Genomic DNA, 23,524 nt, shown 5'->3' on the forward strand with positions numbered 1-23,524 from the left:
CCTGCTTCCTGGCTGTGGCTGCAGTGTGAGCAGCCGCCTCACACCCGCCGCTTCACACCCACCGCCTCACACCCGCCGCTTCACACCCACCACCTCACACCCGAGGCCGCCACGCCTTCCCAACCACAACGGACTGTGTCCTCGGGAACTATAAGAGAAAATAATCCTTTCCTTCCTTTTGTCAACTATTTTTGCCTCACCAGTGAGGCAAGGGGTGAGAGATGGGCTTCCAGGCCTTAGGAAAAGGGACTTGACAAAACTGTCAACAGTGCAGAGCCAGCCCAGAGCCCGGGAGTCCTTGAACACTCAACTTTCACTGTCCACACAGACTGCAGCACTGAGAACTGGAAATAGATTCTGTTGAGATAGTGGCAGCAAGCTCTACCACTGAGCTGAACCCTCGGCTCCACATGCGTTTGAAGGGGAGACGAGACAATTCAAACCATAGCAGACTAGTGGGGCTGGGCTGGGCTGAGAAGCGGAGCTCAGTTTCAACACTAGGTGGTGGCCATGGTTGTACAACCCTGTGTATGTGATAAAACACACTGAACTGCACACTTTGTGAACTCAACTGTATGTGGGTAATTCTGATACGCTATGAGGTCGTCGCATGTGAGTAGGCTTTTTCCTTAGAGACGTCTCCATATTTTCCTAATCAAAGTAATGGGAGGCAGCAACAATTCAGGGTTTTGTTTATTTTCTTTTTCTCCCCCTCCCCAAACACAGACAACAACTTCTGCTGTTGCTAAAATGAAAAAAGCACCCCAAGCTGCAAACTCAGTCATCCTGAGATGTGAAACTTGAAGGAAGTGACAGCTTCCGCTCTCATTTCTCTCCTGACTTCTCAGCTCTTCTCACAGTTACAAAAATGCACGGCACGATCCTGAAAAGTCTTAAGATCTCTCCAAATTAGGAAACACTACTTATGGCACCATGGGAGAATGATGTCGACATGGCAAGTTGGCCATTGCCGAGCAGGTGGACAGAGACTGGGAAGGTTTAGGAGGTAAGCAGTAGACATCCTTGCTTTCAAACTGCGTGGACGCGAGGCTTGCCTCGCCTAGGCAGTTTGGACCCTGACTATAAAACAAAGGGAGGGAGACCTACGTTGTTCAAAGTCACGCCTCTACCAGGAGAACCATAGCTTTGAACTATTTGTGGAAAAAAAACTCCCATTATGTTATATCTGAGTCAGAGATGAACTTACGAAGAGAAAAACCACAACACCCCCAAACCTGGGAATAAAGAGCTTTCAAACCATCCTCTTTAATCTGTTCAACCCCCTTCAGTTCCCACCAGCACCCTTGGGAGAAAGTCAAACCTCCTTCCCAGGCTGTTCTGAGAGCCGAGTGATCGGGTGACGTAGGCTGATGACACTTGCTGGGACTCTGAGAACAGTAGGTCAGCAGTACTTTTTATTGTTATTATTGAGTGCTCACTTCACGCCTCCTGGAACAGTCTTCATGCTGAACTTCCTAGGCTGTACCTGGCCAGAGCTCCCTGTCTACCAGCTGCCGGCTGGGAGAGGACTGTCCACTACGGCTGGCTTGGGTTCCATCTCCAGTGATCATCTGTTCTTTAAAACAAAATCATTTATTATTTTTTGAGAATTTCCTATGAGTACTGTATTTACATAATTTCCACCCCACATTTCCCCTTCCAACTCCACCCATGTCCCCTGCTCACTTACTCTCTATTTCTTTTTTTTTAAGTATTTTTATTTTATAACTAATTTGATTTCACATATCAGCCATGGATTCCCCCGTCCTCCCTCCTCCCACCCCCAGCCCTCCCCACCACTATTATTTCATGACCTCCTTTTTCATTATTATTGTGACATATACAGGTATTCCGTATAAAGACAACCTGCTGAGTCCACTTAGAATTGAGGCGGCTGCTCTTGCAGCTCTGTGAGGCAGGAGGATGGGTAATTCCCCACTGGAATCAGGAACAGGACTCTGGGTGGTTCAATGCCAGGGGTATCACCTATCCATTTTGCTCAGAGGACGGCTGGGAGGGTGGGTGGCTGGCCAAGCCAAGGCGTAGAAAAGCACCAGACATTTCATCCTGGGAGACTGGCACCAGACCACAGTCTGGAGCTGAGGGTCTGCAGACTGAGTAACCTCAGGTCTGTGGGCACTGCAGGAGAGCCTGCATGGATAAGATGAAGGGCAGCTTGAAGCTATGCCCTTGTGTCGGGAACCTTCCCAGCACTTGGCCCACCCCAGGCTCTGGGGTACCATGGGGAGTGAGAGAGGCCCTGCTCTGCTTAGAGGAGAGGCCAGTGTGGACTCAGAGACTGGAAGGACCAGGCCCTACAGGGGAGGTGTGGGTCAGCCTGGAAGGCTAAGAGGAGATCAGCCTTCGGAAGAGTGGGGCAGGAGGACTGTGCATGGAGGGACTCAAGGCTCAAGCAGGGGTGATATCCTGGAGAATCAGAGGGACCAGATTCTGTGCTGGCAGGAGGCATGGACGACCATGGCTCCCTCTGCCTGGAGTCTCCATTGCAATCTTGGTCAGTAGTCTGCCTTTCCAGCTCCCAGACGCTCATCAGGAAGTCAGATGTGGCAAGTGGACTCTGTTGCCCCCCTTCCTCTGCCTGGAGGGCCTCTGGGCCCATTCTTGGAGCCAATTCTCACCTTGTAGAGCATGTTCTCCTCTCCTTCCACAGTAGGGCACTTTCTGCTTCAAATGGAGAGCCCAGCACCTTCTGAAGAGGGGCTTAGACAATGTCTCTCTGTGATCCCAGACAGCACCAGGACAGCCCTCAATCTACCACGTTGTTATACCTCCGCAGATCATAGAGACTTTTGCTGTCCTGATTGCCACAGTGCCCTTTGACCTTTGGGGAAATCTGGTTCACCTTGTCTTGGTGCATATAGTAGCTATTGGTCTGCAAAGTCACATGATCACTTGTAATGAGTTCAGATGTTCCTGGGATTCCCTTTCTACTTGAGGAGAGCCAGGAGTGTCTTTGGGGCCCTTCCCTTACTTCTGAGAAGGGTCTGCCCTCCATCATTTCTTCAGATCAGGAACCTAAAAAAAGCTTCAAGTCCTCATTCCCACACATGGGACAGGCCCTTATTTGCAAGTGGGTCTCTCACAGCTGTCATTAAGCCCTAATCCATTGACTAGTATTCTGCTAAGACGATGTGGAAACATGCACGGGAGTACCTTGTGATAACATGGGCGGGCACAGGAGAGTGTAGTCCATAAAATTCTCCATATAAAAATACTTAAGAAGGCCGGGCAGTGGTGGTGCACACCTTTAATCCCAGCACTCGGGAGGCAGAGCCAGGTGGATCTTTTGTGAGTTCGAGGCCAGGTCTATGGAGCAAGATCCAGGACAGGCACCAAAACTACACAGAGAAACCCTGTCTCGAAAAACAAACCAACCAACCAACAAACAAACAAACAAAACTTAAGAAGGAAACTGGCTCCATGACTCAGTGGATAGTCCCGCTGTCTCTTTGAGCTGAGAAAGCTGCCCGTGCGTCTCTCTGGGAAAAGAGTGCAACAGGATGAGAGGTAATAACAGGCTCAGTGACATGGAAACAAACAGGGTGGTGTACGTCAACCCAGGGGCAACCCCGAGCCTCAGACCCAGGAAGACTGAGCCCTACATTCCCGTCTGTGACCTTGGGCATGTCACTTCCCGTCACTTCCCTTGAGTTCCTGTCCTTCTCTCTCCAACAGGGGTCCTTACAGCAGCTTTCCAGCCTCCCAGGACTGTTTTAACGTGGAAATGAAATGAACCATGAGGCTGTTTGTAGGCTGGTAAAGACATCTCAAATGACCAAATCCACTTGCCATCTTAGCCCAGAGAAGAGCCACAGTAAAAACAAAGGAAAGGCCCAGAATAAGCCCAGCAGTGTCTTGGTATCTTTCTTACCTGTCTTGCAACAATCATTTGCAGTGATTCTCAAAGTGTCAGCTATGTTTAAAACTCTCCAGGCGTGGACACATCCTCCGCACAATTCCTGTGTCCACCTGTGCTGGCATCGAATTGCAAACTTCCCCAGGAAATAAAAACCCCAGATCGAGGTTGCGATGGATCATCTGCTACCTTAGATGGTTAATTTTACCCACTGGTGGGAAGGGGGTTTTCTTTCAACTTCGATTACTTGGATGTATTTCAAAACCTTTGATGCACATTGTCCTGATGGAGAAGCAATTTTATGTCCTAGCTGAGAGTCCACAATGCAGCTGGGAAACTGCGGATAGAAGCATGGCAAGACTTCCCACCCCTTCCCAGCGTGGATGGATGGAGAGGGAGTGTGGACTCACTCCAGGACTAGCTCCCTCAGTGCCAAGGAGTCTGGGAGGTCACTAGCAAGGCCAGTGGGAAGCATTCCTCTGACCCCAGCAGTTCTTTCTCTTTTTTTCTCTCCAAGATTTACAAAAAAAAAAAATTCTCTCTCTCTCTCTCTCTCTCTCTCTCTCTCTCTCTCTCTCTCTCTCTGTGTGTGTGTGTGTGTGTGTGTGTGTGTGTGTATGTGTGTGTGTGCTTATCTGTGTTGGTACCCACAGAGGTCAGAAGAAAGTGTCAGATGCTCTGGATCTGGAGGTACAGGTGGTTGTGAGCCACCTGAGATGGGTACAGGTCATCGGGAAGGGCAGCAAGCGCTCTTTATCACCAAGCCACCACTCCAGCCATGCACCTAGGATTTCTAAAATAACCCTCCCTGCTGGGCGGTGGTGGCATACCACTTAATCCTAGCACTCAGGAGGCAGAGGCAAGCGGATCTCTGGTCTGCAGAGCTAGTTTCAGGACAGCCAGGGCTATGCAAAGAAACCCTGTCTGAAACAACAACAAACAAACCAACAAAAATATTCCCCTTCTTTCTCTCCCACTTTTCCTGATTTCAGCATTAGCTTCTATGAGGGAAAATTCTGAAGACGAATCTTAGCAACACTCGGGGCTGGGGAAGTTCACAGGTTGAGCAGGGTGATGAGCAGGCAAGTGGCAATGCCTCTTTATTTTCTTACAGGGTTTAACAGAAAGGGGTCCAGTGACATTCAGAAGCAGATTATTGGTTTACAAAGGACAGAGGCTTAGCAAAAGATGCTGTTTTCTTCAATGTGAGGGACTGTAATTAGAGTAGACATTGCTGGAGTTCCCTCATCTACCCACGGATGAAACAGGAAATCATCCTCTGGACTTGCTTCCCTGGGGTCTTCACTGTCTCCCAGGCTCAGGTACTTAGGTGTACCCTCCCATCCTCTGGACTTGCTTCCCTGGGGTCTTCATTGTCTCCCAAGCTCAGCCACTCAGCATGTAACCTCCCAAGAGAATAGACCCCGGACCTTCCCCAAAGCCAAGCTGAAAAAGGACCTGTCCCTTGTAGCCACAGTGGGCACAGTGACATCTGCATGTGTGCACAGCATCCTCCAACTAGAATGTTGAAACATGTCCCCTGCTGCTTATATGGCCATTTTAGGTCAGGATAGTGAAAGCGAAGGGCAGGAGGGATCAAAGAGAGCCACAGACTCCTCCAAGGCAGAGCTGAGCCTTCATGGCCTCTGAGGAAAGAGACAGCCTAGTGTTGTCTTTTCCCACACTTGCCTGCCTGAGGTCCAGACAAGACAATGTGCTGCTGTTTCATTTCCTGTAGTGGACACTGAGGTTTATTGCCCACCGGGCTCATCTTCTTCCCTGGTAGACAGAGGCCGCTGTCACTCACCCTGCTCCCGGAAGGGGAAAGAGGCAGAGAGGAGAAACAGTTCTCAAGAACTGCCTTGTTAGTCAGAGGAGTAAACGCCAAGCCTCGCCTGGTCCTGCAGCTACCTATACCTGCACACACACGTTGAGGAAGGGCTCTGCTAGGTCTCTCTGGGGATGCCGTGCATATGCAGCGGTGGACAACACTGCCTGGACCCACTTCCACCCAAGGCTCACGGTGCCTGGAACGGAAGCAAGCCCAACACCCAAGTGTCTTCATTAGAACGGCTTCTTGTTGAGCAATAACTGCTCACCTCACAGGAGCAGTGGGGGTGGGAACAACTCTCTATGTGATTTGAGTTCAAACAAAGTAGCAAGAGGCAGCGTCACATAGACCACACGCTCCCATCAGCCTCATGAACTTCTTTGACAGTGATAGCTCACCTCAGGAACCTGGGGGGTTTTGGAAGCCATGCTGATGGTTTTGCACAGCGTAGAAAGAGGAAGCAATTTCAAGTTTCTAAGGAAGTGTGTGTATCAGTACAGCATTGAAACATTCGTTTTAATATAAATACTAGTTATTTTTATAATCTATGCACAGGTATTTCAACTGCTTCCTTCGAAGCAGTGGATACTTAACTTTAAGATAATTATGTGATTAAAAACATGATTTATTGACATATGTTTTAAGGTGAGACACTGTATCTTGTTTGGTTTTGACACACAACAGGTTCAAAAATGAAGATGGGCGTTCCAATTGATGTTGTGACATCAAAACCAGTGATGCTCTACTTGGAATTCTTGCATTTTTGTCCATAACCAACTGATATTATAGTGTATAGTTTCTATGGCCACTAAGTGTCATGTGGGTGTAGATAATAAGCCCACAGAAAGGCCCAGAAAACGATTCTATTTTAAAGAGAACTTGATAACATTGTTCCATGTTTTGACTTTTGAAGGAATGAAATGTAATTACCACTCAGGCACATGACCCTCCCACCTACATTTTTCTGTTGCTGGGATGTTGAATTGCTCTTGTGAAGGTAGTCTGGCGAATCAATAACTGCTCAAATTGGTGCTTATGCTGGAGGAGATGGCTGCCAGAGTTTCTTAGCTCCACCTCTCCCATGATGGATTACAAAGTCTTAGAAAGCAGCAAGATGGGGCTGGAGAGATGGCTCAGAGGTTAAGAGCACTGACTGCTCTTCCAGAGGTCCCGAGTTCAATTCCCAGCAACCACATGGTGGCTGGCAACCATCTATAATGAGATCTGGTGCCCTCTTCTGGTGTGCGGACATGCATGCAGACAGAACACTGTATACATAATAAATAAATAAATCTTAAAAAAAAAAAAAAGGCAGCAGGATGGAAAGGGACTCTCCGGGTATGACCTCACTGTGCGCATGCCCTTATAAGATAAAACATTACACTCTTACAGGGCAAGAGAAGAGCATTATTTTTATCCAAAGATTTGTCAGAAGCAGAAATTTCATACCTTTTCTCAGCAGGGCACACCAAAATTCAGTCATTTCAGCACAGCTAGGGAAAGTATAGGAATCCTGCCCTCATGGAGACTACCTACTGAGACAGGTCCTCTCCTGGACAACAGGAAAACTATAAAATAAGTACAAAATATAAGGACAGGTAGAGAAAAGAAAAAAGTTGGAATAAATTTCAGAAACATGAAGCAAAGCACAGTTTATTTATTTTTAATTTTAATTTTATTTTATTTTTTATTAGCAATACTCAAAACTTAGCCCTGAACAACCTGGTACCCAGGCTTAGGATGCCCTTTCCCCAAGACCTGCAAACCAGGGTTAGTCTAGGGAGGGCAGCTCTGGCACCAGGGAGGTTAACAGCCCAAGCTGCCGGGAGACTTTCCAGCCCGGCTCCCTCATCCCTCCTCTGGACTCTCTGGTCTCATTAGCAGGTAAGTGTGTCTTTTCCAGCTTTGGTGACTCAGTGACTCCTTCTTGGGCTGTGGGGCTGTGTGTTGGGACTGAAGAGATGGCTCAGTGGTTAAGAACACTTGTTGCTCTTGCAGAGGACCCAGGCTCAGTTCCCAGTACCCACACGGTAGCCTACTTTGTCCCCCCCCCCTTTTTTTTTTAATGGTTGCTGCCTTTTAAGGCACAGCTGTCTGAACCAGTTACTGCAACTCCGCTTACCAGCAGCAAGCGGTTAGGCTGCAAGGGCCATAGCTGGAGGGAATTCTGTTCCCTCTGGCTCCAACTCCCACAAAGCTACGAAGGGAACTTAGCTAAACCTCTCTCCCTCTAAAGAACTCAGGATTCAAAGGTTAAGGTGGAATTCCGCTCTTCAGAGGCTGAATAGCAAGTAGCTCACCTCCTCTCCTTGCTCCCATCCTCCAAAAGCCCTCCTGCTTCTCCTCACCCTCCTCATAAACCCTTTCCACCTGGCTCCTCCCTACCACTTCCTGTCGGCTAGTAGCTGACTCAGCCTCCTGACCACAGGTGAATTTTATTTAATCAAACACGTCTTTGCATCATTAAACAAACATTCCAGAGCATAAATAAAAGTAACACACCTTGGAATAATATTCTACAACAGCCTACAATTATCTATAACTCCAATGTACTTTTCTGACCTCCATGCATACCAGGCATACATATGGTGCATGTACACACACAAACACACACACACACACACACACACACACACACACACACACACACACACACACAGAGGCAACATGCTCATACACATAAATAAATCTCAAACGACAATTTTAGGTGATGGAACCGTGTATAAACTGCACAGCAACTCCATGTTAAACGGTGGTTTTGTAAATTACCTCTTGGGCTCAGTTGCAAAGTGCTTTGATCACAAGGACCTGACTTTGATCACTGGAATCCATAGGGTGGAGGTGTTCAGGGGGAAACAAGAGCCAAATGTTTCCTGCGCTGTAATCCCAGCACTTAGGAAACCTCGACAGGGGGATTCCTGGCCAGCCTAGCCTCCTCAGCAGGTTCCAGCCCAGAAAGAAACCCTGTTTGATAAAATAAGGTGGGTGTCGCCTGAGGAACAACATCTGACGTTGACCTCTTTCTTGTCCCCACTCCGCACACACATAAACATGCACACGCATCTGCACACACCCTTTCCCCATGTGAACACGTGATATGTGTTCACACACAACAACACACCCAGTAGAGCTTTTGTTTTAACTTCTGTTATCTGTATGGAAATTAGTCGATGCTCCTTTTTTAATAAATCCATCCTTAATTTGTAGAAAGTAATCCAACATTTTCTTTGTTGCTTCACTGTTATTTCCAGTCAAATTCGTTCACACTCTGTTTAAACATTGCTTATGTTCCTCTGTGTTTCATAGTGCATACTCCCTATGTAGTACTCAGTTCGCTCTTCCCCCGATAAACTGACGCCTCTTTACTCAGGAAGGGGCTTACTCTCTTTGGAGTATTTACCTTTTCCTTTAAAATGGACTGTTTTGTGCTTTTTTTCTTTCCTGCTGAGACCTTTTCTGACCTTTTATTTTTAAACAGATATTCACAGGAAGTCGCGAACACAGTAGAAGTCCTGAGCATCCTTCACACAGTCTTCCCCCCTGGTGACACCTTAGTGGAACTGTGACCCAATACTGAGACCCGGAAGCTGATGCTAGTGCCGTGTGTGGACTGTTCCACCGGTTTCACCTGGAACGGCTGTATGCAACCACATCAATGACCTCAGGCAGGACTGGCCGTCACCACCCAGCCCACCCACCCTGCTGACCTCACCCCAACTCCATCCACCCTTGCCTGAACATCCCAGCACCCCATTCTCATTTCAACCACTCAGCATTCTACCCTCACCTGAGTCCCCAGTCCCCCACCATCACTTGGTAAGGGGACCTCTCCCTGATGGCTATACCTGGGTCTTGTGGAGAATGTATATATGGGATAGTATAAATGAGGTAGTATAAATGGGATAGTATACATGGGGTAGCATAAATGGGATAGTATACATGGGATAGTATAAATGGGATAGTATAAATGGAATCACACCTAGTCTTTTGAGATCTTCTTTTCTTTCTCTTAGTGCAGTGCCCTTGCATGTGGCTGGGTCATGCTTTTAATCTACTTTCACACTCTCCATCTCTTAATTGGTATATTTAACACATTTCTACATAATGTAATCATGGCTGTGCTGAGGCTTGAGTCCAACATTTTATTGTATTGTTTCATCTTTCTTTTTCTTCCCACTCTTCTGTGGGCTCCTTGTCCTTTTTTTTTTTTTAATGAGTCCTTTTAAATTATTATTATTATTTTTTTTATTTGCATGAGTGTTTGCCGGCATGTATGTCTGGGCACCACTTGCAGGTCCAGGTGCCTGCAGAGACCAGAAGAGAGCATCAGCTCCCAAGAACCAGAGTTACAGATGATTGTGAGCTGCCTCGTGGCCACTGGGAGTGGAACCTGGGTCTTCTGGAAGAGTATCCAGTGCTCATAACTGCGGAGCATCTCATCAGCCCCAGGTTCCTTGTCTTTTGCATTGATGTCCATTTGCTTTATCTGTCTGTTTTTTAGTATGTCTCCTTGTTTAAACTGCTTTACACCTGCCCCGGGTACCGTATTATAGATGTGCAACTTCTTACCCTGGCTATTTGAGTAAAGAACGGAAACTGTAGCTCCCTTAGCTCTATGCCTCCTGAATAGTCCTAAGGATCTGTTATGGTTGTTATCTTAAATGTCCATGTCAGCCATCTTCCCACGCTGTGACAAAGTGGCACAGTGGAGTGTCTCACGGTCGGTTGGCTCCAGTCCCTTTGGGCCTGTAGTGAGGCAGAAAGTGAGGGCAGCAGAAGCATGTAGCAGAGGAAGTGCTTGCCTGACAATAGCCAGGAAACAGAGAGAGAGACGGGAAGGAGCCGGGACTAAGTATCAATCAAAGGCACATTATTGCTGACCCATTTGCTCTGCCCAGACCCCACTTCTCAATCATGTTGTCAACTTAGGAACCCATCAACCCACTAATGAGGTCAGAGCCCTCATGATAAAAATCATTTCTCAATGGCTGCTTCCACTAGCTGGGGACCAAGTCTTCAGTATATGAGTCTTTTGAGGGACACCTCATATCCAAACCATACTATCCTCATATCCATTAACATCCAAAGCTTCAGGTGCTGAAGGCTTTGGTCTCCAGCAGGTGCAGCGTTCAGAAGCAGTGGGGAAATCTTAGGAGACAGGACCTGGCTGGGGAAAGTAGGTCACATTGCATTTGCAGAGTGTCTCTTCCCTGGCCCCTCTTTCTTTCCTTGCTTCCGGGCTGCTATGGTGTTGTCCACTACATGCCCCAACTTTACTAGTACCCAAGGAACTTGCTATGTAGCTAAGGATGACTTTGAGCTTTTGATCTTCCTGCCTGTACCTCTTGAGTGCTAGGATTACAGGCGTGAACTACCACACTTGGCGTATGCTGCGCTAAGGATGGAACACAGAGCTTTGTGCGTGTGGTAAGCCCTCCACCAACTGAGCTCCATCTCCAGCCCTGGCCCGTCATTCTCACATGGGAAATGTTTAAGTGGACCAGTGCTGAATGCGTCAGGACCAGCTTCCTTGGGCTTCCATTCTCATCCCCATTTTGAAATTAGAGGACCACACTGGTGACTCTTGACTTACTCAGTTTCCCTCGTTGTCTTGATTTGTTTTCATGGCAGGTTCTAAAATTAATATTTTTTTAAATCCTAAATATTTATACCAGACAGAGTTAGTTCAGTGCCCCCATAAATACCCACCATTAGCTTCAACACCAACTGAGAACTCTGGGGTTAATGTACTCACGTACTCACTCTGCCTTCCCATCTGACCGCAGTGGAAAGCCTGATGCCCTTCTCTGTGTATGACTTGTGTGTTCTGTCCCTGTTTGAAGCTCTGAAGGTCATCTGTTTCTCAAGGGTGTCCTGGAAGTCAATTGACCCTCCTCTTCCTAGCTAGGTTTTTTCTTTTTAATAAACACATATTAATTATACATAAAAATGGGTTTCATGATGATGTAGTTAGATTTTATACACACATGCACATGCATGTGTGTGCACACACACACATAAACACACACATACACATACACACACACACACACACACACACATCTTCTTATCCCCTCCCCACTCTGGCTGATCCCCTTCATCTTCTCAGACAATCCCACTTTCTATTTTGTGTGTGTGTGTGTGTGTGTGTGTGTGAGAGAGAGAGAGAGAGAGAGAGAGAGAGAGAGAATGAGTAATCCTGGTTGCTTTTAGGAGCTCGTGTGGGGGCAAGAAATTATTTTCAAGAGCACAGGCAACTTACCAGTGGCTCTACTACTAAAGAAAATGTCTTTCCTTCCTCCAGGGACCATCAACTGTCAATAGCTCAGGGAGGCACGTTTTCTTTTCCTTCTGCTATTTGGCAGGTCTGTGACATTTGGGCGTTTGTGTCTTTTAGACCTAAGAATTTTCCTTGATTTCACTCTTTGACTCCTTCATAGAGATTTTTGTTTTGTTCTGTTTTGAGGTGTTTTTGTTTTTTATGACAGGATTTCTCTGTGTGGCCCTGGCTGTCCTGGAACTCTCTCTGTAGACCAGGCTGACCTCGAACTCAGAGATCCATCAGCTTCTGCCTCCTGAGTGCTAGGATTAAAGGGGTATGCCATCCCTGCCTGGCTTCTTTCATGGAGATTTTTTATCTTACTTTGGTTATGGTTTATACAAATTCTAAGATAAGAGCTTTTTACTTATTCTGAATGCATCCATCCTGTTCCTGTTTTACAAATGTAACGTTTGTTCGTCTGCCTATGGATTTTAAACACTGCAGAGGTGTGTTCTTTGCTTGTCCTACGATTTCAAACACTGCAGAGGTGTGTTCTTCACTTGTCCTACAATTTCTAACACTGTAGAGGTGTGTTCTTTGCTTGTCCTACGATTTCCAACACTGCAGAGGTGTGTTCTTTGCTTGTCCTACGATTTCCAACACTGCAGAGGTGTGTTCTTCACTTGTCCAGAGTCATTTCAGCTTCACCTTTGTTTCTCTTTTCCGTCATGTGTCTAGAAGTACTTGTCTGCCCTCTCACTAACAGCCGAGGCCCTGCCACCCAGACTGCTACATCCCAGCAGGGGCTGTTGGCCGTGTGAGCCCCGTGTGGCTCTGCTGTGGAAGGGCCATGCTCCTGGTTTGCTCACTGTCCTCTTCCTGAGGGACAAGGAGACTTTCTACTGTCCCTTTCTCCCGCTCTCCCTTTGGTGGTGGCTCCTGGTTCCCTCAGCCAGGGCACCTGCTATCATAATTCTCCTCTGAATAAAACCTCTGGTCCCTGTAAGATGGAGAAGTCGGAGTGGGTGTCCTCAGCATGCGGGGATAGTGAAAGGGGTCCCCCTCACTGGAGTCTCTTCTTTGGCATCCCCCTGTGGACATGCTTTTCTGTCTATTCCTGTCTTCCATGCACTTCCTGAGATAGCTCACCAATTCTCTCTTTCCTCCCACTCTCCAAATTATTGTGTGAACAATACCTTTGAAACTGTTTTCTAGAGCGTTGAGGGGGAAAGGGAATAAACATGTTAAGTAGAGCCTGTGTTTCCTTTCCCAAAGAACTTGACATTCTATCTCTTTTTCTTCTTTAGTTGTGTGTGAGCACATACATGTGCGCAGGTGCTCATGAAGGCCAGAGGAGTCTTCCTCTATCACTGTGCATCTTGTTTTTGAGACATGTCTCTCCCTGACCCTGGAGCTCACTACTTCAGCTAGATGGGGTGGCTGGTGAGACCCCACGGGCCTCCTGTCTCTATCTCCCCAGAGCTGGGATTGTGTGGTGACGGGCCCAGCTGCTTACATGGGTGCTGAAGATCAGAACTCAGGTCCTCGTTCTTGCACACATTACTGACTTGTCCACCCTTAAGAGATGTATCGTTAAATGTCCTATATGTATTCCCTTAAGTATCAGGTTGTTTATACCCAGCTCTGCTTAGCTGCTGTAATACTTTGAAGAAAAGCCTGGTGACCAATGTGCTCTCTGGTGGTCTGGGGTCAGTCCAACTGTCAGGCTGTGCAGTAGTTCACACAACATCCAGACAGCTGCTCCTGGGAGCTGAGGCACATTTACCAAAAAAGGTTTTCTCTACCTCCTCCTCAGTGGTGTCTATAAATAGACTTCTCCGAGATGGTGCCCTCAACCTTAATCTCCCCTGTCTTGCTCTGTCCCGTTAATGGCCCTGCTTTTTCGAGGTTTGTTTGACTCAGCGGCTAGGGGTTATTCCCTAGGTCTCGGTGTGTCCTGTCGTGACAGTACCTGCCAAGAATGTATGGGACTTTCTGCCTCTCAAAGGAAGGACCGAATTTCTCGATACAGTGAAAAAGTTTTGTGATCATTAAATTATTCGGGCCTGATCTGTTCAAATGGCTGTGGCAGGAGGGGAGTGGAAAGGATGGCATCTCTATAATATATATAGTGTTTTGTTGAGCAAAGCTTAAACATTTCTTTCCAGGGAACACTGTCTGCTTCACGCAGCCTTCTAGATGGCTCTGGCCTCCCAGCTTCACTGGGAAAGGACTGAGTACAGAGTGCCCAGGTTCTGTTTCCTGTACTACTTCAAGGCTCCGAGAGCCCACTGGCTACAGCAGTCACTTCCTGCCCCAGCTGGGCTCCTCCTCTGTAGGACTGGATTTCAGTTCCCCCGTTTCCCACCTCAGAAGTTCACAGGCCTGGCCCTCCCAGTGCAATGATGGCTGCCGTGGAGGGAAAGATCCAGACTCGGATACTGTGTGCCCTGAACTTAGTGTTCCAACCCCAGCACAGTGACAATAACCAGCAGCCAGTGTTAAGCAAAGAGCCCTGGGGATACAGGAGAAAGCTCAGAAGGGAGAGGGGGCACCTCATCTTCTGAATCAAAGGGAAGGCTCAGTCCTGCTGCTTAAAACTGCTTTGAAAGCTGTTTGAAAGAGCTGATTCACACACACACACACACACACACACACACACACACGCACGCACGCACGCACGCACGCACGAACGCACGCACACACCCACGTGAAAAGGCAAAAGCAAACTTGTTGCTGTATACCATTCCTTGTTTGCTCACTGTGGGCTCAGTCCCAGCATTGTTAGCATGCCATTTGTGTGACCAAAACAGCAAGAACATGCTTCTCAGCAAGCAGGGGAAAGCTGGCAGGAGAGGTGTGGCCCACTCCATCCCCATCCGTTGCCAGTGTATGCAGAAAAACTCCTGTCCTTCTAGAAGCAGGAACAGGCTTGAGCCAGTTTCTACCCCCGACACTTGACAGAGTGCTTGACATGACAGGAAACCCAGTGTAAGTCCAACACACAAAAGACATTTCAAAACAACGGCCCTAAAAATAATTCAATCTCCCTGATAGTAAACGTGTCAGCTGCAGTACGCAGTCACATTTTAAAATAAATATCTCACATTTATGTCCAACATATAATCAGTTACTTGAGAAATAGATTGTAAAGTGAGCAGATGAGGAAGGAAAACAGCTTATTGTTCCCAGTGGAGTTTAAAGGGATCAGGCTCCTGTAGAAGGAGTAACATGCTGGGCTGTATAACCCGGGACTTTGCGTGCTTATCTGGATAGATATCATTGTTTGAATAAAGGCACGACCTTTCTTGTATCTAAAAGTGTTTTAGTTTTCTTTCTGAAACGTGGATGTTTACGTTGCATTGATAAGGGACTATTGAACGTTTAACTTATTCCAAACTGTCCTTAGCTGGTATACTCATTTGATGTCAGCACTTTCCCAGCCAGGGCTGGACTGAAGCCAGGGCCTCCCTAGGGCACCGGCAGTACAGTGCTGGTGAGCAAGGCCATACTGAGGATCCGTCTCGTCCATCAACACTGACACCTCACGTTGTGGGACTTCTGCTGGGACATCCCTCTCCACCCCCACAGTTTGCTAACACAGCCAGTCAGCACAGTCCATGCTTCCCAGAGAGGCTGTGAGGCTTAGGTGACTCTACATGGAAAAAATCACCTAGAACAGCAAATGTTCTTGTCGTTACTGAGGGACACGCTGATTTACACAGCTAAAGCTAACGGTAGCTTCCTCGCTTGGAACCACCAGCCAGCGCCAACTCCCTTCTGCTTCCGAAGTAGACATTACTCTGTGGGGCTGGGTCAGGAAGGGGCTCAGAGGTGTTGGGAATTCTGTGCTGTCATCTGGTGTGGACAACAGCATTTCTTTTGAGGATGTCGTCCTGGTATGACAAGCAAGGGTCTTGGGAAAGGCATTTATGGAAAGGAGTGAACGGGTCTCCTCACATGAAGGCCTCAGTGTCGTTGGCAACTGAGCACCATCTCTGCCAGAACCCAAATTCTTTTCCTTTTACAGAAGTTAGAGGTACCAGATGAGCAGCATAGAAAGTTATAAAGTAGATTTAGGATGAGCGCATTCCAACATTCTCCATTAATTGGGTAGCTGCAAACAGGCAAGAGCCACACCTCCCTGCAGACAATTTGTAAGAGGATGGGGGGGTCAAGATGGTCCGGGAGGAAGGATTGAGAGACACAGCCTTCATGGGGAAGCCCCAGAGTCTGGCACACACGGTCTTCTCTTAGTCAGTTTCATCCCATCGACTACAGGATGTTCACACGCTATCTGAGACAGTCTGTCCTCATTTGTGGATGACCAAGAGGAAAGCTGACCTGCTGAGGACCACATGTGGACTCTATGGGAACAATGCTTACTGGGTACTGTCTCTAAGCCAGTGATACTGTCTCTATTTAACTTTGAGCTCTGTGGCCACTGTCCTCCGCATCATAGACAATGACAGCACAGACAGGCAAGTGACGAGCCCAGTGTGTGGTTGTCAGTCACTTCTCTCATCCTGTTGTGGGATAAAGAAACGAAAGGAGGAAGGGTTTAATTTTGATTCACAGTGTGGTGGTACAGTGGCTCACAGTGTGAGGGTACAGTGGCTCACAGTGTGAGGGTACAGTTCTTTATTGTAAGGAAGGACTACATCCAGGAGACAGATGGTCACATTGTAGCTACAATCAGGAGGACAAGAAAGATGAATGCTGCCCCTCAGCTTCTTAATATATATATATATATTGTGTGTGTGTGTGTGTGTGTGTGTGTGTGTGTGTGTGTGGTGTGTGTGTGTAGGAGAGGCACACAGTGCATATGTGGACATCAGAGACCAACCGTGAGAGCCAGTTCTCTCTGTCCACTATGAGTTCTGGGACTTGATCTCAGGTTATCAGGCTTGGTGACAAGCACCTTAACCCACTGAGCCATCTTATGTGACTTCATTTAAACTCTTAACGATCATCATTACTATTTCCATGTGTGTATGATGGGAGGGGCACATGTGTGGTCAGGGGACAACTCTCCTTCCATCTGTCACCCGAGTCCCTGGAGACACCTCTCTCTAGCCCGGCCACCTCCGTTTTTCAGCCAAGATTGTCCATTGGATGGTACTGGCCACAGTTGTGGGTCTTCCTTCCTGCCTCGGTTAACTCAGTCTACAAACTCGCACGTGTGTGCCTAGAGGGTCATCTCTCAGGTGACGCTAGAGCCTGTCAACTCAACAGTCAATGTGACTGTCACGTGTGGTCTGACGTCAGTGTCATCTGGAGTTCATGTGTGATGAGACACGTGCTCATCGTGATGCATTAGGGCAGGGACACTCAGGTCACCAGTCTAGAGCACCCATAAGTAACATCGGCACACTTATGAGAGAAGGCTGGGAAGACCTTCCATCCTGTGAGGATTTAATGAGAAGGCGCCACCTGGAAACAACCTCGTAGACATTTTCGGAGATGTGTTTCCGTGGTGATTCTAAATCTTCCAAGTTAACAATGAAGATTCATCAATACAAGGACCAGCATTAGCTGTTTAGCCCCAGGATAGAACCAGCTCACAATGCAGACTCATGGGTAAGCAAGAGCAGAGAAAAAGATGGTTGTTTTCCGTGGGCATCACCTCAGCCTGGTAGGAGATGCTCCCTAGATAGCAGACATCTACCCAGGCCTTTTGAAAATGTCTCTTACTGACCAAGGGGGTGTACATGATCACTGTACCTTCCTGATAAGAATTTAGACTCATGGACTAAACCTGGCGTACGCTGCCCAAGATTCCGTGTTCACCGTGAGGCAGCACCAACACTGGTTTTGGTGCCCCTGAGCTGAGGCTCCAGGACCCTGACTTGTGACCTCAAGCAGAATAGTGTCTCATTGAGTGGAACAAATACATCAGTTTATGTTCGAGGCTCTGAGCTTTTCATACCTCAAGTACTATGCCACCACCGTAAATTCACTGAGAGGCATATATTCCACTGTCTACCTCCAGCATACGGACATAATTCTCGTTGATTTGTACTGCAGTTTTCACGGCTTTTGAGATAATGGTGCAGGAATAGCAGCTATCTGTTACTATGTGCACAGAGTGTGCTGTACTAAATCCCTTATCTACGGCACTCAATCCTCACTGCAAAGCTGCAGTTACTTCTTTTGCGGATAAGGGAACTACAGGTAAAACAGCATAGATATGTACACAGTTTCCTGAGAAAAGGGCTATGTCCAGGGCTATCAGGGCCAATATATCATTATGGTATATGAACACTGGCAGACTTCCACCAGCCAGTGAGCTGGGCTCGCAAACAGCCTGGGCAAGAGAAAGTTCCCAGGGCAGTATGGCCAAAGCTGACAGCATCGGGTTCCTTTCTTATTGCTGTGACTAAATGCTTGACCACAAGAGTTTATTCGGGCTTACAGTCTAAAAAGGAAGGGATAGAGTCCATCACGGCTGAGAAGGCATGGCAGCATCTGTGTGAGGTCACATTTCGGCTACCGTCAGGAAGCAAAAAGCAGACAGGAAGTGGGGCTGAGCTACCAAACCTCAAAGCCCAGCCCTAGCAACCCCCTTTCCACTATGAGACTTTACCTCTTAAAGGTTCTATGATCTTCAAAACCGTACCACCATCTGGGAACAAAGTATTCCAACACATGAGCCTGTGGGGTCCCAGTCAAGCGTAGTAGTGACACTCTGTTGCATCCTGGCCTCTTCCCAGTATTCCCATTCCCGGGGGCTGTGACTCAGCACTGGCCATTTATAGTGTACATGTCCTTTTCTGTGCTTCCGGGGAGATACTTAAATCAAAATTAGGATTGCCAACTAGTGTACGTGGTCATCTGGATGTTGTTAAGGGGATCTGCACCTGTGGGGGAAATAGAGTTACCTGCAGCCAGCATATCCCTCCTGACCCACTGTGAGTTGGGGGAAAGAACTGGTGTCTTGTAACTATGGAAACAAACTGGATTTGGTGGGGGCCACAAGCTACTTTCTAGCATACAGATTACCCTCCATGACGGTGGTGACAGCAAGGAGAACCAAAGTTCTGAAAAACACTGCCTGTGGGAACGAGTTTACTAAAGTCTCTCCAAATGTCTGCTGAGACAGAGGCCTGGCTAGCTTGGGAGATGTGTAATGACATCAGCTGCCAGCTCTGGGGAAGGTCCTCTCCCACTCACTCTGTCTCCTACCGAGCGGAAGGCCCCATTTGGGACACTTGGCGGGATGGTTTCTGCAATTTTCCATGGTGTAGGGACATTGTGGAGCAGGGCAAGGCCATTATACACTACTGCCCCCACCCCCAAGAAAGGGACAGCCATGTCCGTCTTACACTGACAACTGTCAGGTGTCCCTGAGTTTGCTCCTGGGAGTTGTATCTCCAGCTCCTGTGGAATGCAACAGGTCCGGTGAGCTCTCCCAGTCAGTCTCTGAGTAACAAAGGCAAGTGGGGTGGGGCCACATCTGCCTGTGAGCACTTCCAAGAACAACTGGGAAAAAGAACATTTTGCAGTTCGCACACATTCCTGACCAGGGGACTGTGACTGTTTCCAAGGATGGAGTAAGGAGACGGACTTGGTCCTTATTATTCCTTCCAAGCCTGGCTTCCTGCAGGGTTCCAAGCCATGTCCACAGAGGTAAGGATGCTGGTACAAGAGGCACAGTTTCTTGGAGGAAAAAACTGTTGTTGAGAAAGTTGGATAACCTGGCCTGGGGTGCAGGATAACCAGGGCCAGGGCATCTCTGGTCAGGGCCTCTGCAAAGACGCCAGTAAACAGAGAGCACAGGGAGCACATCTTTACCCCGTCCTGGCCCTGCCTGGCTGCACGCCCCTGCAGACATTCCTGACCTGGGTTAACGAAGACAGGGAGCTCCTGGTTTGTGAAAGCCGACAGCACAGCTGTGGAAGTAGCTGGCCCGTAGCAATTACTGCTCATTTGTTGCTATGGAGTTTCCATGGCCTGTTGGATCCCTGAATGTCTTGATTATTTTTCAGTGCCCATTTATAGAACATTCTGTTCATCACAAAGGGCTGTGGACCCTTCTTCAAGGCTTACTCCTCCTGACAGATGTGAGCCAGTCAGAACTCTGCTATTTTGCAAGGGAGCGCACTAAAGAGGGGCACGCTTTTCCAACTGAAATGGGGGACAGCACCAGGAAAAGCACTTGACGAATACCGTTGTTCTGCAAAAGGCTTCCTGTTAAGCGACATTTGACGTGAATTGACGTTTGGTGTCAAGGTTTATGGGGACTCAGATACCTAGGTGGTGCTGCAGGAGGGAGAAATGTCATTTAAAGGACAGTTTACAGCTAAAGGAAGTCTTGGAAGGTGGATGAGTGAGGAGCTGAGCAGGAGCTCTGCCTTTCAAGTCTCTGATTTCCAATGAAACCGTAAAAACGTAATCAATCCACAGCTCTTTCATAGAGTGCAGTCTGTACTCAGAGGATGTCTACAGCTCATGAATAGTCATATGTAATGATTGCTGCATATGTATACAATTACATGTGTAAATAATAGTGAGATAATATTATAGTTCATGAGAAAAAGGAGAAAAAAATTTCCTAAATAGGCATCTTAGTTAGGGTTACCATTGCTATGATGAAACACCATGACCAAAGCAAGTTGGGGAGGAAAGGGTTTATTTGGCTTACACTTCCGCAGCACTGTTTATCATCAAAGAAAGTCAGGACAGAAACTCAAACAGGTCAGGAACCTGGAGGCAGGAGCTGATGCAGAGGCCATGCTTACTGGCTTGTTCTCCATTGCTTGCTCAGCCTGGTTTCTTATAGAAATCCAGAACCATCTGCCCACAATAGGCTGGGTCCTCCCCTATCAATCACTACTTAAGAAAATGCCTATAGCCAGAAATTAAGGAGGGATTTTCTCAATTGAGGTTCCCTCCTATCAGATGACTCTAGTTTGTGACAAGTTGACATATAACTAGCCAGCACATGGGTAAATAAATAATGGCATTTATACAAAGGAACTGTCCATCACAGCGAAGATGAATGGGCACAGAGCTACACACTGCGTCACCCACAGACCACATGCCAAACATATCCTCGGACAAAAGAGTGAGTTCTAAATCTGACAAGCCGTAGAGAAGTTTCTAAAGTGTTCAAGACTTAGCAAGGTACAGTTTGTGACTTCATGATTATGTGGGGGAACTTACATAGGAAATTAGGTCAGTAATGAGCACAGAATTCAGATGAGCGGGTTCCAGGACCCAGGAAAGCCTGAGCAAGATCCTCAGCTGCACTGGTAGGGTGGGGTCAAGCCCGGGGTTGTAACATTAGTCCTTATACTTCACACATACCTTCTAGAACTTTTTCGCATACCGATCTGCTCTTGATTCCTACCCGAGAATCTTGGGTTTTGTCCACTCACTGTGACAGGCTGTCCCAAGCAAGCACCACTGAAAAGCAGTGGTTTGACTGTAATTCTCCACAATGTCCACTTTCATGGGAACTAACCACAAGATAAGAGATCACGCACCCTACAGTTAGCATGATGGGATAAGAACTCTCTCCAATCCCAAGGGTTATACCCAGTCAGAATGTGTAAACCACGACTGAGCTTTCAAACACATCTCTGTCTAAACAAAACAGAACAAACAAAAAACATGCAATTGTGGACCAGACCTTTTTTTTCTTCTTCAACAGAACGTGTTGGCAAAAGCATACAAAATAAAACGGAATGTCAATTTTCATTGTTTTTTTCCTTCACATGACTTCCCTAGGATAAAACAAAATCGCATTAGGAGAGTGTTCTATAATCCTCCCTGGCCAGATGGAAAGGAACTAGGGCATTCACAAACCGCTCCCTGCCTCCCCCTGTCCACACCGAATTCACCTCCACTCTCTGCTCAGGTGATCCTGAGGAAGCAGAGCAGCCAGCCAGGCAGTTGGTTCCAACAAAAGAGCACTGACTGGGGTAGGGTGGGGCAGGAAATAAACATTTCAGCTCAAAATATATAATCTGCAACTTAACCACTTACTATTTAGGAATCTTCATTTGTGGAACGATGTGCCAGACTCATGGGAGAGAGCAGGCAAGATTCTTAAGCCAGACGGTGTTAGAAGTCGGTCTTGGTGGGGTCCATGGCAGGGCTGGCAGCTGATTATTCCCTGAGAAGATGCTCCTCCCCGGGGCATGACACTCCTTTACCTACCCTCCCACAACCGAGTGTCTATGCAGTCCTGATCCTTCCTCCGCTCTGAGGGCTTTACCTTCCAGACGGGTGGGCAGGCAGGCAGCCAAATCACAAGCTACAACTTGGGCCTAGAGGAAAGCAGAATGGCAGGTTGAGGGCCCCATCTAAGGCCTTGCAGGATGTGTGTGTGTGTGTGTGTGTGTGTGTGTGTGTGTGTGGTGTGATGAATTCTGGAAGGTTCACAAGGAACACGCAACAAGACAGTTTTTTTGTCATCCCAGGTCCATGGAGAACATTTCAATAAGACAGAGAGATCCAAAAGTCCCTGCGTGGAGTCGGAAGGTCCAGCCTGACCGTGGCCAAGTGACCAGACCTGTGCGGTGGAGGGATGGCACTAAAATAAGAAACTCACCAGAAGATTCTGGAATGACGAGGTGGGCAGGGAATGACTGAGGACTCCGAAGACTGACAGGAGCTCCAGTTCCAGAAGGTCACAGGGGGACTTGGGAAGATTGGGGAGAAGGAAGCTGTGATCGGAGTATCAGAGGAACAACAGGGCTCTTAGTGTGTGGAAAGCCTGGACAGGATTCCAGCACTGGTCCACAAAGCAGCTAGTACGGGTGGGTTTGAGGCATCACCTTGCTGTGTGAAGGTCCAACATCTATGTGCAAACATCCGGAAGACCTAGGTTGGGGGATCAGATGTTGCTGTCCAAGTCTAACAGCTTGCTGCAGAATTCCCGTGCCCCTCATGTGTGTGTTTTACGAAGTCTGATTTAGGGACAGTTTTATATTACATGTGGAGTGGACATGACTCTGGGTAAGGTATAGACCAGTATATGGATCAGTGCAGATCATTTCACAGGCTAAATTTCTTCCAGGTCAAGAGGACAGGGTCATCTGCCTATCAAAAGTTTGCCATGGAGGAAGTATAGACATGCCAGAGATGCCAATGACATCTTCGCACATGGTCTATGTACAGCCTCAGGGTTAATCCTCTTGAGAATGTTCTTCTAAATGATGGAAGGTCCCTAGCCAAATCCAAATGCCTGAGGTGATCAGATTGCTCTAAGTTGCTGGCCCATCTTCCCCAAAGCCAAATGTAAGCCAGGAACTTAGCAATGTTCTCACAGACCAAAATCTAGCAAAAGGCGCAACGTGTCTACAGACACATCAAAATGAGCACTCCCGTGTCTGCCAGATGGAAGCCAGCGACTGCTTCTGCTGTTTCTGTTGCCTGCTTCGAAAACAGCCCCGGTTCAATCCGTAGCCACAAACGAGAGGTCCGATCCGCAAGAGCTGAGGCGAAGGTCACCTGATGGAACCTGTGGTGTTTTCAGGCATCCCCAGGAACCATCTGTCCTCCTCCTAACCAAACGAGGCATACACATGGGAAGACAGTATCCACC

The sequence above is a fragment of the Peromyscus eremicus genome, chromosome 19 (genome assembly GCF_949786415.1).
Source record: "Peromyscus eremicus chromosome 19, PerEre_H2_v1, whole genome shotgun sequence".
Lineage (NCBI taxonomy): Eukaryota > Metazoa > Chordata > Mammalia > Rodentia > Cricetidae > Peromyscus > Peromyscus eremicus.